The sequence below is a fragment of the Lygodium microphyllum genome, chromosome 22, assembly GCF_053477565.2.
Source record: "Lygodium microphyllum isolate KBCC chromosome 22, Lygodium_microphyllum_v1.1.10, whole genome shotgun sequence".
NCBI lineage: Eukaryota > Viridiplantae > Streptophyta > Polypodiopsida > Schizaeales > Lygodiaceae > Lygodium > Lygodium microphyllum.
In genome coordinates, this window is record NC_141156.1 from 61,571,436 (window position 1) to 61,585,809 (window position 14,374).

Genomic DNA, 14,374 nt, shown 5'->3' on the forward strand with positions numbered 1-14,374 from the left:
ATTTGAGGTAGATTAAAAGCTAAGATTACATGCAGGTTAGGGGTTGATTAGGGTCTATCATGACTGAAATCAAGAGAAAGAGACAAGATCCAACTGGGTAAAAAAGAACACAAATATAGTGAATCAAAGGGGTGTAATTGTGTGATTTGAATGGTAATCCAAGTTAAATTTTGCATATATTTTTATTTGTAGGTTGTAGGTGCAAGACATACCAAGAGAAAGAAAGGTATTCACTTTCAATTAGACAATGAATATGCATCAATGTTCAAAAGAACTGTTGAAAGGGATGATGCAATAAGATACAAAATGCAATAAGAAAGAAATAGAAGGAAAAAAATGTGGACCTTTGGTTTGATGGGTGTATTTATCCACCTGATCTAGTCACTCAAAGGTCACCACAATTTGAAGGGCTTACATCATTTGTAAAGTTTGTTTATGAAGGCAATGAAGGATTGTATGGATACACATCGAGACTTGTCACAAAAGGATTAGCAGGGGTTCATCAAGCCTTGACAAATATGTGGTCAAGATTACAAGGAAATATGCAGTCTTTGATGGAAAATGATAGATTATTGACTGAGAACGATAGGGAGAACTAGAGCCTACAACAAGCAATGTCTATCATTGAAGATGCTATGCATGCTACACACATGCAAAATATGGAGTTACAGTCTAAAGTTATGGACTTGGAGAAGGAGAATCAAAACGTAAAGAGTAAGCTCACAAAAACTTTGGAGATTGAGCCCACTTTAAAAACCAAAGAAGCACGTTGATGCATCCGATTAGTTAAACCAATTTACCAATTAACCAAAGGAAGTGGACAATATCATAGACTGATATATGCTCAATCTACTATAATGAGACATATGTTCCCTCATGTAGAGAACGATACTATTGCCAAAGTCCTAAGCAAGGATATGGTAAAAAATGCATTGGAAAATCGTAATTTCAAGGACATTGTAGATAGTATCACAAGTGAACATCTTAGGTTTGTGAGCAACTTGTTTACTACTATAGATGCTCAGGGATTCTGTGACAAGGTGGGAATGAGTTCTGAGTCATACAATATGCTCTATCAACAATTGGATACAGGTTTTAAGCAAGTCTTCAAAACTAAGCGAGTAATGCCTTTGCCAAAAAACACAATATTAGTGAGTTTGGGAATCTTCCAATTCCCATTTTTTGAATACTAAAAAGGTGGCACCTTGATAACATGCCCATAAGTTTCTCAAAACCATATGATGTGGCCTATCATTGGAAAACGCTTGAAAAATGGAATCTATTGAGCTATACAGCACTCAATTTGGAGTTATAGTGTTCAAGTTATGACAAATCCAAATATTTGACCATGTGCCCCAAACTTATAGGAAATTTCCATATTCCCCAATATGGTGTTAAAACCATTTCATGTGAAGAAGGCTCGAAAACAACTAAGTGAGAAAGTTTTAGAACTAATTGTGGTGAGCCAACACATCTGGAAAATACACACATATTGAAGTATGGTTCCAAAGAAGTTGCATTTGTATTGAATGCATCCAACAACTTTGTATTGGATATATGTAGGATTCAGATTGCTATGGTCAAATTCTACAATATTTCTATGGAAAAATATAGAGGTTTGTCCTCAAACTTGATGAGAGTGATATTATTAAGGGGAAAAAACCTAAATGTGTGAGTATAACACTTATGAATCGAGCATTGGATCCCAACATTGATGAAAACCATCCTTTATACTTCAATGTACAATCAGAGAATGAAATATGGTGGCTTGCAACATTTGAAGTACTAAAGGATGACCATGAAGTACTTAAAGTCTTTTTTAACCTCACTAATATACCCAATGTTATTCAACATCAAAATAATGGAGCAATTTTATACATCAAGGGGTTTGGGGACTATCAAGTTAAATGGCATCTTGCAGGTGATTTAAAAACATTGAAGTGCATGTTTGGTTTATCAAATGTAATGAATGCAAAATTTCCATGCATATACTGCATGTAAACTAGGAAGAAAGGGAAAAATGGAAAGAAAAATTGGCTTGCCACAGTCGAACAACAAGGTGCTCCAACATGTGATCAAAAAGTCATGAGAAATGGAATGCTAGTTCCAATGGATCCAAATTGGCATCCTATTTTGGAAATACCACTAACAAGGGTTCACTTTTACACATTGCATTGTTTGGTTAGAATAATTAAGAAGCTAGTATATGAATATATATGTTTTACATACAAGATGCAGCCCATGTCAGAAGCTGATGGAATATGCAAGAAGGTAGAACAAGTCCTCTCTAAAGTTGGATTGCAAGAGGGCCAAGTAGAAATAAAAAAGGATGAGAAAAAATCGGCAAGAGTGGAAATATCCCTTGTAAACCATGCATTGGCAGACCCAAGGCTAGGAAGTTTATATCTCCACCTTGAGATGAGGAATGCAATATACTTGTAAAACAACCAAAGAAGTATAAAGCATGGAAAAAGTTGCATCTTGTTGTTCCAGATTGGAGCAACAAGGGACGAACGAGGATTGCAAAGGCACGTGTGGATACACCTAGATAGACTAGCAGCTCTCTCACAAAAGTTGAGGTTAAGGCATGGTGATGCCAATATATTTAAAGAGATAGTTCCTAAATTGTAACATGCCTGCCTATTGGCTGTCCAAGTACATTTTTAGTGGCCCATTGAGAGAAGATTCTAAGCGACGCCGCCCGCCACTCCCATGGAATATCATGGGGTTTGTCGCCTAGGGTTTCTCGAGTCCACCTCACAAGGGAATGTTTGCGGCCGAACCCACTAGGATCAACCTAAAACTTGAGTCCCTAGTAGTCAAGGTCTCTTGACAGCATTATAGCATCGGGTTCTAGACATCCTACTTTAAGCAAAGATACTCAAGCTGAAGTAGACCCATGTCGCACTGGTTCAAAGAGAATGGGAAATGAGAGGGATGCAACGCTCAACCTCTCTGCCCATAGGGCATAGTCCCATTCCAGTCCCCTAAAACGGCATGATTCAGGGTTCTAACCTAATGAGTGCTAAGTGTCGATCGTCAGTAAAACCTTGTGAGAAGCCTCCCAGTTCTCTGGGACCACCCTACTGTGTAGGATGGACCCATCGGGGGTTCTACCCACCCACTTCCCTCAATGGGCGTTCTTTAGTTATCTAATTAGGTCATATCACATTTATGTGTGACATTTAAAATCAGCTTTATTAATTAAGCCTTTTAGGGAATAAGGTTCGTTCATGTAGTTTGTGGCACAAACACAAATACAGAGCAAGCAATCCTTTGACAAATAAGTTAAAAAAAATTCTTTAACTTATCTTCATGTTGATCTTTGTCTCTTGCCTATATAGGAGAAATTATGTATCCCTTTTGTTCAACAAAAGTACCTGGTCCAAATCACATGGCACCATAATTTCCATCCATTATCTAGAATCTTCCAACACCACAGACGTTGGGCTCACTACAATCTTCAGTAGAGTTCTGGACTAGCCAAGGGGTGTCCAGAGCTCCACCTGACCCCAAGCAATCTAGGAGTGAGACACAACTTCCGTGGTTGGCCTTTTCACCACTCGACCTTCGGCCCGTGCATCGAGCAGTGCCCTCTCGGGTTGAAGAGCGGTGTGACCTTGGAGATCATCCACCCATGCAAAATATCCTTCTTTAATTAATCCAAATAGGAATCAAGCACAATCAAGGAAATTAGCCTAATATCATCTTCCAAGAAAACATTCATTTATTCCCCATGGCAACTTGTAATCACTAACCCCTCCCATACATTTACCATCAAACACAAGCACTTAGAATAATCATCCAAATCACATCCTAACAATCAATTTAATGCAAAAGCATTTAGGATGTTATTTAATCAATCAACAAAAACAATGGTATCCTTTTCCAAACATTGCAGGAATAGTTGCGATAACCTTTCCATTGCGTATTTGCTCTCCCCCTTGGGTAACACACCCTTCTTTCAGCTAAGGCATATGTTATGGTTTTAAACATTGTACAAGACATAAGTTCTATTAATCACTTACATTGATCGATAACCCAGCTTTCTTCCTAACAAGTACAAAGGCATCATTGACTTGGGTTTTTCTAACCTCTTGAGCTCTCTACTTTCCTTTGAGGCCCGGAGTTGTTGTTTGTATCTAGCCCAATCCCCAAATAGGATTGATAAACATAGTAGCTATCGGACGAATCTCAAAGCATCCTAGTTTTAGTCCTAAGTAAACTCTTGTATGTCTATTAAGCCTTGAAACAAGCAACTCTCCCCCCTCAAGGAGTTCTCCCATTTCAATCAAGAGTTAAGGCAAACAATCTACTTTTAACTAGCAACAAAGTATATCTCATGATATTTTGACATAAACCAAAACAATTCCATTTGAATGCTTTACAAGGAATGATATAGTCTGTAGCTTTTTTTTCTCCCAAGGAGTGTAATTACCTTAGGGATTAATACCTAGGTTATAGGTTCACCAATTGGTTCCAGGAATAATATTTCCAACTTTGAAGCCTAGTCCACCAACCTAACTCTAGTGATAATCATGGTCCAACCAACTTATTAATGTGATAACTTACTTTAATGAATTAGATAGCACCTGGAAAGCTTGCAATGTGGGTGGAACAAACGTTATACTTGCAATTGGATGCTTTGGGTCCGAAGTGCTTCTCTTGAGTTCCATGCTTGTCCTTCTTCCCATGCTTTGACGTTAAGTGCTTTGATCATCAAACTCCTCAAGCTAGGGGCTTTAATAGCTCCAGAGACCTCCCTCTCTCTCTCTCTCTCTCTCTCTCTCTCTCTCTCTCTCTCTCTCTCTCTCTCTCTCTCTCTCTCTCTCTCTCTCTCTCTCTCTCTCTCTCTCTCTCTCTCTCTCTCTCTCTCTCTCTCTCTCTCTCTCTCTCTCTCTCTCTCTCTCTCTCTCTCTCTCTCTCTCTCTCTCCATCCAAGTCATTTAGGCCTTTTCCTTTCTCCTTTCAACAAGGGGAAATAAGCTCGCGGGGACAGGGGTAAGGGTAATCTCATGTGGTCACCCTCTAAGGAGGGGAAGAGAAGGAGAACCTTCTTAGAAGGTTTGCTCTCTTTCTCTCTATCACACACACACACACACACACCTCTCTCTCTCTCTCTCTCTCTCTCTCTCTTTGTGTGTCGTGTTGCCAAGGCATGTTATTTCCTTATGATGCGTGGAAGGAGAGAAGTCCTAATTCGCAGCCCCAGGGGGGGGGGGGGGGGTTTATATGTGTTGGGGGGGTATTATTGGGGGGTGAAATGCAGAGAGGAGGTGGAGTGGTGGTGGGGTCTCCACCACCTATTCTGTTGCATGGCGACGGGGGCCCATTTGGGCCATAGGGTCTGGTCAAGAAGGCTAGTGGAGGGGTCGTAGGCACATGGCCTCCCCCTCGGGATTGTCATCATCATCTTCTTCTTCTTCCTCGACGTCCTCACCTCCTCTCCCCCTTCCACGTTGTCACAATGTCTCCCCATTGATGCCACTCCCTCTTCCTATCGGCGACGATAGGGGGGTGGTAATTTTCAATTTTCAATTTTTTCTTATAAAAATTAGGGGGGGTTCCTATACCTCGCAAGCAAGGAATATTACATAAATTTCATAACTCCATGGTGGAGGCATGGACTACAAACAACATAACACACTACATGGTCAGTATTTGTAATATCTTCGCATGAAATATTAATGATCCTAGACCCCGCACATCCCGCGCAAGAGCAACTTAAAGTAATCTCCCGCAACAATAAAATTTTGGGCTAAGTGCTCCCTTCGCATGCATCAACGAACTCCAGCCCTCATTGTGCATAACTGTAGCCCACGCGGGAACACCCTTCGAGGGGGAAAAAGGGGATAATGGATAAATTTTTGGCAATTTTTTTAATTAAAACTCCGCTCCCCTTCAGCCGTTGCATGGCGGGGAGAGGAAGTATGAGCATGAGTATGAGTTATGTGGAGAAGAGAGGAGCATGGGGAGGGGAACATGTCACCCACCACTTGTGTGGCTACTTCCCCTCCCCCCGCCCCTTTCCACACTATAAGAACACCCCCTCCCCAAGCTTGAGGGAGGGGAGGGAGGAAGGGTCACCAGGCTACCATACTGCCTGCCATCATCACACTATTGCCGCCACCAGGCCACACGTGCCAGGCTGCCGTTGTTGCCGCCCCCTGCCATCGTCATCATCATCATCATTATCACCATCATCACCATCTTCATCATCGTCGTCATTTTCATCATCGTGATCTTCTTCATCCTCTCCATTACACGTTATCTGTCAGTAAACAGAAGCTTGGAAGCTTCTATTAGAAGCTTCCAATAAGGCTTCCATAAGCCTTATTCACCCATACCTCTCAGGTTTTTAAAACCGAGTTTATAAGGCTCGTTTCTTGCAAAGAAGAGTAAATTCGCGGCCAGTAGGGAGTTCGAAAATTCGGATAAAGGGCAAGGGGAGTTTGCTGAGTCAAGATCTACGTCCTTGATGGCTCCTAAGCAAAAGTCGCGAGGTGCACATGCGGGAGCTTCCACCCCAAGTACGCGAGTGGATAACACCCTGAATCTTAATGCCCAGGTTCCGATAAATTTCATGCATGAAAAGGATGCACTAAGCATGTTTAAATTCTCATAGGCAAGTTTAAATACATTGGAAAATTTATTTGCTTTTGCCGATTATAAAATCTAGTTGCATGTCGTACATTTGCAGTTGTTTGCACTTCCGTGGTCAAGATGCAAATCCTGAACGCATAATGCATAAGTAAAAAGATGGAATTGTGCAAAAGCATCTTTGTTGCACCTCGCAAAGGATAGGACATATAACTTGTAATGCATTCATGTAATAAATTCTTGGTTGTGTCTCGTGATTAAGGTAATCATAGACGGACATTAAATGATGTCCGAATAGTTGCAATGCATGGAAAGGATTTATGTATCTTGCAAATTGCATGCGATGATAGTTTTTGAGTCGGGTTAAGTGCTAAAGGAAGGATTAATTTACTGATGGACTCATGGTATTTGCTCATGCATGGAGTCCTTTTATCAAAGTTGGATGCATCTTCATTAAAAATATTAAAGCTTTGATTTCGTTACATCAACGTAGCATAGGGCAAGGAAAAGTAACGATCATTGTAGATCTTATAGCTGCATAGAAGGAAAAGGTTTATGGTCTTGAAATCGCATATTTGCGTGGAATGATGCATCTCACCTATCTTGTAGTTATTTACATATTTAGGGAAAGTATTTGCATCTCTAAGGAAAGATCACTTCTTGTCATAAGACAATTAAATCACTTGTAATTGTGTAACTCACATGGGAATCACAAAGGGTACGATTAGATTGCATATGACGATCACCTCAAAGTGCTAGGTAGGGTTAAGTTACGTTAAAATTCTACATAGTATCGCACTTGGGATGCCGATTTAGGACTTTCGATCCCAAAGATCCTACCCACATTCTCGAAAATGTTAGGGTTAGCTAAATGCCCATGCAAGAATGATCTAGGGTTCTCACCCTAAGGATCAATTAACCAAATACTAAACCTCCGTATGAATTTAGGATCCCTATGGCCAAAGCATTATTGGCCTAGTAGGGTTAGGGTTGGATTGGGTCAATAGGACTCCCAAACCCTACATCTTGACCAAAGGTATTCTTGACCAAGGAATACCGTGTGATGGGAGAAATAATCCCACAAGTTAGGTGCAACACATATCCCATGCAACAAGTTGCAACGTCGCATGGTTTTGTGTTTAAATCACAAAATAGTAATTGCCACTCCTTAGAACAAGGTTTGGCGAGTTCTAAGTACAATTCGAATTTTTCTAGAGGATGAACAGTCATCCTGCTACATCACCCTTCCTTGGGGATGATTTGCCAAGTTAGGGTAATTATGAATTGCCTAGCAAGCAATTGACCAATCAAGTGAGGACAATGAGGTTGCCCATGATTTATTGACCTTAATATAAGAAACCTAAGGTATTGACAATTTGGGTCAACAGGGTTTAAACCCTAACCCAAGGATAAAGGGAAAACAAGCAACACAACTTACGGAACCCTTGGGATCTTGCCAAGTCGCGATTGATCCTGGATCGAATGCTAGATGTATTCGGAGAGATGGATTCACACCTTAGTAGTTAGCCGTATAAATGACACTGGAGTGCTTGTGTTTGTACACTTAGGAGCACTGTTTGTTCTTCTTGCTCAAGAAACTAATGCTGAAAAATAAATAATGCTTCAGGTTAAAAGCCTGGAGGGAGAGGCAGCATCAGTTACCCCCGACTGTCTGCCTGACCCTATCCAAGGGGGTTGTTAGCCGCGCTGGGTACGTGAACTGAACCCGCCGTGAGAGGTCTCTCCGTGGGTGCTACTTGGAGCACGAGGACGCTTGGGTGCCAAGGGGGGCTCTAGCCATAAATCCCTTGCCCACGGGTCCTGCACAAGAGGCCGACATGACTTGAGATGGAATCTCGAGGCCCACATACTAGTCTACGGGTGGAACTTGGAATAGCAATCGCTGAGGATTGCTGGAATAGCCTTCGGACGGATTATATGATGTATTCCAAAGACTGATAAATAAAGATCAAATGTTGAAAAGGAACTTGCTTCACATTGTTTTTCTTTGTCAGTGCGCCTAAGTTACGTGAAGGAACCAGTGTGTAATTGGTTAATTAAGGAAGCTGTTTTTGCTTGTCAAACTAAATGTGGTAGGTAATTAGATAACTAAAGCAACCTAAGGAAAGTGCAGAGGATGTGACCCTGGGTCCGTCCTATGGAAGGGTGGTCCCGGTTGGCCGGGAAATTTTCTCAAAGGAATTGACAGCAAGGTAACAATGACCTAGAATCTAGAAAGCTAGAGTCCCGATTTATACTATTTTAGGGGAACGGAATGGGACTATGCCTTACGGGTAGAGAGGTCGAGCTTCGCATCCCTCTCATTTTCCATTCTCCTTGAATCAAGTGCAGTATAAATCCTCTTCGACCCTGATGTTTCTGCGTAAAGTAGTTCGTCTGGGGCTCGACGCAGCTACCATTCTAGGAATTTGACCATTAGGAAAACCCTGATTCAGGTTGTTCCTAAGTGGAAACAGCCGGAATGCTTTCGCTTCATGGCAGATTCGGGAGGACCTAGATCGCAAACCCCATGACATTCCTTGGGAGTGCCGGGCGGTGCTTTCTAGACTCTCTTCCCGATGGGCTACTAAGACATGTCCTACAAGTGGACAAGGGGACATGTTACATTATTGTCACCATTACAAAAAAAAAACATTATTTCGAATTAGTTTGTGTTTCTAATATCTCTTCTTGTGAAGCATATACTTGAAGCACATGATCCATACTTTGCAAATCAAGGAATTTTGGTAGTATGGTTAACTCAAGGCATGGAACGGTCTCGCTTAGAGAGCTGGGATTCCAGATTCATGAAACATGAATCTTCTAGCCATATCTTGGCCCAAATCTTCCCTCAATAATAAAATAAGGGGAAATGTGGGGAATACAATGCTGACACTTCCTTGAAGTTTGTGACTCAAATTTTCATTTTCTTATTTTTTTATGTTTGACTTTTCATTTCTCCCCTTTTCATTTTTCCCCTCTTTCTTAGGAAAAACTCAAATTTATCATATCTCTTTCCCTGCTTCTTCTTTCCTGACGAAATCTTACAACCTCATTGTTGCTTGCCCTATCTGTAACCCCATGAAATTTCATTTCCTTTACACAAATACAGAGTGAGTTTCACATGTTTTATGAGAGTAGAAGCTTCTACCAAAGCCCTAAGATTTTCTTCACAAAATTTTACAGGTATATTGTTCTCTTCCATGGATGTTCTATGGTAAAGTTTTATCTCTTTTGGACAAAACCTATGCAAGTTATGTGCATTCTTTGGCATGTAATTTCTTTTGTTTTGGTACTCTAGGAGTCTCTTACAATCAAGAATAATAATCTTTTGAACACTCAACTTCTTCTTCAACATCTTACGGTTTCTTTGTAAACAAAGTTATAGATATGTTGTCTTGTTTGTTTACTGCTCCATAGTTAAATTTTATCTCGTTTGGATAAAATGTATGCAAGCTATATGCATACTAAGCTTTCGCTTGTTTTTTTACTCCAAGAGTCTCTCAGGGTGGAGGACAATGATTTTTTAAAAACTCAACTTCTTCAATATCTTTGGGATTCTTTGCAAAGAGAGCCACAAGTATATTGTCATTTTTTTCTATTACTCCATGGTTAAGTTTCAACTCATGTGGGCAAAGCCTATGTAATGTATATGTATGCTTTGACCCGAGATTTCTTTTGTTTTTGTACTCTAGGAATTTGTCAGTGAAGGAACAATGGTCTTGTTATAAGCCAACTTCTTGTTCAACATATTTGGGCTTCTTTGTGAAAAGAATTACATGCACAATGTTTTTTTTATTGCTCCATTTAAATTTCATTTCATTTGCAGAGAACATTTGTAAATTATTCACATGCTGATAGGTAACTTTTCTATTTGGTTATTATAGATGTCTTCACGGAGGAAAAACATCAGTAACATACTTGTAGTGGAGGTCTTCAATAGGAAAGATAGTGGCAGTAATTGGATATGTGATAAGTACTATAAGTTGGATTGTTGCACCCAAGTACTCGAGGGAGTTTCAAGGTTTGGCACAAGGATGTTGCAAACCCCAACAAACATTGGAAAGGTAGAATTTTAGAGTTCAGAAAAGTGTTTAATGGAACAAGTACAGTAAACAAAAGTGTTGATCCAACATGTTTATATGCACAAACAAATCTCTGTAGACAATGAGAACTACATTGCAAATTATAAACAAAGCAGTAAGTTTTTAAATTTTATCATTGTTTATTCTTTTACATCAGAGTTAGGCCTATATTTGTTTATTCACTCCTTAAGGGGGGAAAAAGAGAGTCCATATTTCTCCTAATGATCTATTTTATATTACTTTATTTTCATTTAAAGGAACTGATCAACCAATAACTCTACTTGTAGATGAGCCTCCATTACTAGAGGATGACATAGAAATCCTGATTCCTGAAACTATTCTTGATCACAATAAGACTACTATCCACACATGCACTCAATATCATAATTCTACACACAATATAAATATTATGCGATTGAGGAACTCCAATGGATTCAAAAGTAATATCTTACTCTCATCTATGACTTTTCAATATTTGCATGACATTCATAACCACATTAAACTTTGGGTCAAACATAGATTCACCATGTGAGGTTATATTTACAAAATCCACGTCCTTATTTTCATACTTTATGTGTCATTTTGTCACACGAGAAAACACATATTAATTAAATTTGGTTCCTATCAAATTGGGGTTATAATTTTTAGTTTCCTTAGTTGAGTGAGTGCAAATCGATGGTTGAGGTAGCATTAGCATGTGATAACTAGCCATGTTATTTTCTAAACAAATCAACTAAGGAAATTTGCTTTCAACCTAGAGACAATGTTAATATTTCATATGATTTTCTTTTGCAAATGATATGAAATTTAATTGATCTAATTTTTGTTGATATTATTATTATTATTATTATTCTATTTATTGCATTATCTTAACATTACACATGCATGTGTATGACATTGGTCACATTGTACTAGGTGGATAGGTGAGGTTTGATGTGTGTTGTGTTTCTAATGAATACATTAGTATTCAAAGTAATTCAAGTGTTGAAGGGAGCTCTCTAGCTCAACCACCGAGACCTACGGACCACTTTTTATTCAAGTGTTTCAAGCCGAGCAGTCATGGCTACCTCTCACATAGCCGACACACTATCCCTACCCATGGGGTGTAGTGAGCTTACCTTGATGCTCGATCGAGTACCTTCCTCTCTCTTTGCACACTGGTAGCTCCACAATCCTTGAGGCAAGCTCAAGCAACCTCAATGCCTCTCCGGCAAGCTCTATCCTCCATAGTCATGCGAGACAAGAGAAGAGAGGAAGATGAAGAAAGGAGATGGGGAGCTTCTTCTCCTTTATCCCTCACTCTCACACACTCACTCTCTCACACTCCCTCACTCAAGCACAAGCAAGAAGACAAGAGAAGAGAAGAAGAAGAATAAGCTTTTTTGCCACACGTCAAGAATGAGCTCTCATTCACTTTTTGAGCTTTATATACAAAACCCTAAATCCCTTTTGGGCAATCATCCCCTTATCCCCCTTTTCTTACATGGCTGCTGGCTGTGGCCTAGGCCCTTTTTTCCATTGTCCTCCTCTCTTCCTAGCCTAGTCCTACCACCTGTTCATGGTTACAAATTGCACAAGAGGGAGCATGGTAGTCTTTTACAAAGATTTTGGCTGCACCTTTATATTTCAAGGTGCGCCTTCTTGCTTTTGGCTTCTTACGGCTTTCATGGTTGCGTCTTGTACTCCTGGTGGTTGTTCCCATACTTTTAGATTTCTTTTGAGCCCACTCTCTTGTAGGGTGCCTTTTCCTTTTTTCCACCTTGTGCTTTTCCTCTTAATGCCTTGTTTTCCGCTTCTTTGCTTTGCAGTAAACAATACCCCCTCCTAGTTGAGTGCCAATCCCATGGCATTGCTAGATGGTGAGTCAAACGGTGTTGTTGGGATAGCCAAGTGGCTTTTTGAGTTTGTATACGAGCCCTATTGGAAGTCCCTTGAGTTGGATATAAGCCCTGGTGTTGGAGGGATTTATGGTTCTAAAAGGTCATTTTTGAGTTTGTAGACAAGCCCTAGTGGAAGGTGTGTTGGAGAGATTTATGCCTTTGAAATTGAAGATAAAGTTGGACGAATCCCTAGTGGAAGGTGTGTTGGAGAGATTTATGCCTTTGAAATTGAAGATAAAGTTTGTAGACGAGCCTTAGTGGAAGGTGTGTTGGAGAGATTGCCTTTGAAATTGAAGATAGATTTGGACGAATCCCTACATGGAGAGAGGTGGATGTGTGGATCTATCTTTGAAATTGAAGATAAAGTTGGACAGACCCGTCATTTGGCCCTCCATGGCTGCCTTCTCGTATGATGTTCCAAATGAGCTTCCTCATTCACTTTTTGACTGGGATTGTTGCATCCGCCCCTTTCTTTGTTGTGTCTGCACGGTGACATGTTGCATAAGATGGGGAGTGCATTGCATGGATGATGGGGCCTCTGGAGCTAGTGGTCGAGGCCTTTGTTTATACCTGGAAAGAAAAGAAGGTGCACTACTTGGGGGTGTTTCTACCTTACCATGGAGTGTGTGGTGCCCATGCTTGTGGAATTGGGAGATGGGTCTAAGCCCTCGGTGGTGTCCCCACACTTGAGGACCCAGTTTGTGCATAAGGGAGGTGCGGTATGTTGAGAATCAGCAATCACACTCAAACAGCCTCTTTGTATGGAATCTCAGGGTCAAGGATATGCAGGCTAAATTATCCCATATGCACAATAGTGCCTACTGCAGTTTCCTACTTTCCTATAAAGCATTGTACTTGCTTCCTTTCTTAATGAAATGATAGTACTCTTTTCATTTCAGTAGAGTGTCAATGTCATTGTCCACATACACAAGATTGTGTTTATGAGTCCAAGTCTCAATCTTGGAACCTAATTCACTTGTGTAACAAACAGTGTCCATTCCATCATGAGTCTACACTTCTCCTTCCATCCTCCATAGCTTCCAGTTATGTCATACTCTAGATCCCGCATTTCTAACATGGTATCAGAGCCCAGTTGGGCATGGCATTGCTTCTCCAGCCTCTCTTGATTCTTCTGAACCTCCATCCAGCTCAGTGTCAGTGTATGACTTCTTTTCTCAACTCTACTCTCACTGAAGCTTCCATGGCAGCCATAGCCAGCAGCACCCTGTCAGATTGAACTACTTATATCTCACTCCACAGGTCAAATCTCTTGGAGCTTCCTTCTGGAAAAGTATTCCCCAACTCATAAAGCTTCCCTGTATCACATCAATCCAGGACATTGGACCATCTGGAGCTCAGCATTGTGAAAATCCCCAATCTCTGTTCTGTGTCTGCCATAGCCAGACAGGACCTACCTTGCTTGGAGCTTTCATAACTCTTCAACCAGGCCATTTCAGCCCACGATTTCTTCTGGAGAGTTGTTCCTCTGCTCAAGGCGTTTCATCTTGGCACAACAATCAATGACATTGATGCTCCCTGGCTCCAGCATTGCAGAAATTTGACCACGCTGTCCAGATCTGCGCCGAATCTGTTCGCGGCACCTGCGCGCCTCATACTGACCACGATCTGCACAATCTCCATGGGGCTTTGGTAGCCCATGACATAAGCTTCCTAGATATGTAAAAAGTTTTGAAAATGATGCACTGTAGCTCCTGCAATAAGCAAAAAACCAGGCCCCTGTCTCAGAAACCCTAATTCCACCATAGCCAAAAGCTTCAAAATCTTGACATTTTTCACTGTTTCTCTCAC